A 955-nucleotide genomic window follows, 5' to 3' on the forward strand; every position below is an offset into this window, starting at 1 on the left:
AAAATGATATATTAGGGTTGATTTTAAGCATCATGGAATTGCACAAAATTGAAGTAGGTGCATTGAGCAATGTGACTCTGTTTAGCCAACTTCACCATGTAGTTAAGAAGTTACATTGAAATATGTCTGTAATCTAGTTTAAATGTATATTACAGGAAAACACACGTACGTGACTTATTTTTATTTTTGATAAGCCCTAATCACAAGATGATATCTTTATCATTTATTTCAAGATCTTTGATCGATATTTCAAATCACACATGGTTCTTTTTTCCAGAGCCAGAGCGACTTTGAAAATCATGGCTTGATTATTTTCAGTTGTCAGTGAGACTTCATAATCATGACATGATTGTCAGTGAGACTTCATAATCATGACTTTATGGCTTTTCCCTTGTCAATGAGAACTAGAGATTGTGACTCTTATCGCTTTTCCCATGTCAATGAGAACTAGAGATTGTGGCTCGATCTCTTTTCCCTTGTCAATGAGAACTAGAGATTGTGACTCTATCTCTTTTCCCATGTCAATGAGAACTAGAGATTGTGACTCTTATCGCTTTTCCCTTGTCAATGAGAACTAGAGATTGTGACTCTTATCGCTTTTCCCATGTCAATGAGAACTAGAGATTGTGGCTCTATCTCTTTTCCCTTGTCAATGAGAACTAGAGATTGTGGCTCTATCGCTTTTCCTTTGTCAATGAGAACTAGAGATTGTGACTCTATCTCTTTTCCCATGTCAATGAGAACTAGAGATTGTGACTCTATCGCTTTTCCCATGTCAATGAGAACTAGAGATTGTGGCTCTATCTCTTTTCCCTTGTCAATGAGAACTAGAGATTGTGACTCTATCTTTTTTCCCTTGTCAATGAGAACTAGAGATTGTGACTTATCGCTTTTCCCATGTCAGTGAGAACGAGAGATTGTGGCTCTATCGCTTTTCCCTTGTCAATGAGACCTG

This window comes from Lottia gigantea (assembly GCF_000327385.1).
Source record: "Lottia gigantea unplaced genomic scaffold LOTGIsca_149, whole genome shotgun sequence".
In the NCBI taxonomy this organism is placed as follows: domain Eukaryota; kingdom Metazoa; phylum Mollusca; class Gastropoda; family Lottiidae; genus Lottia; species Lottia gigantea.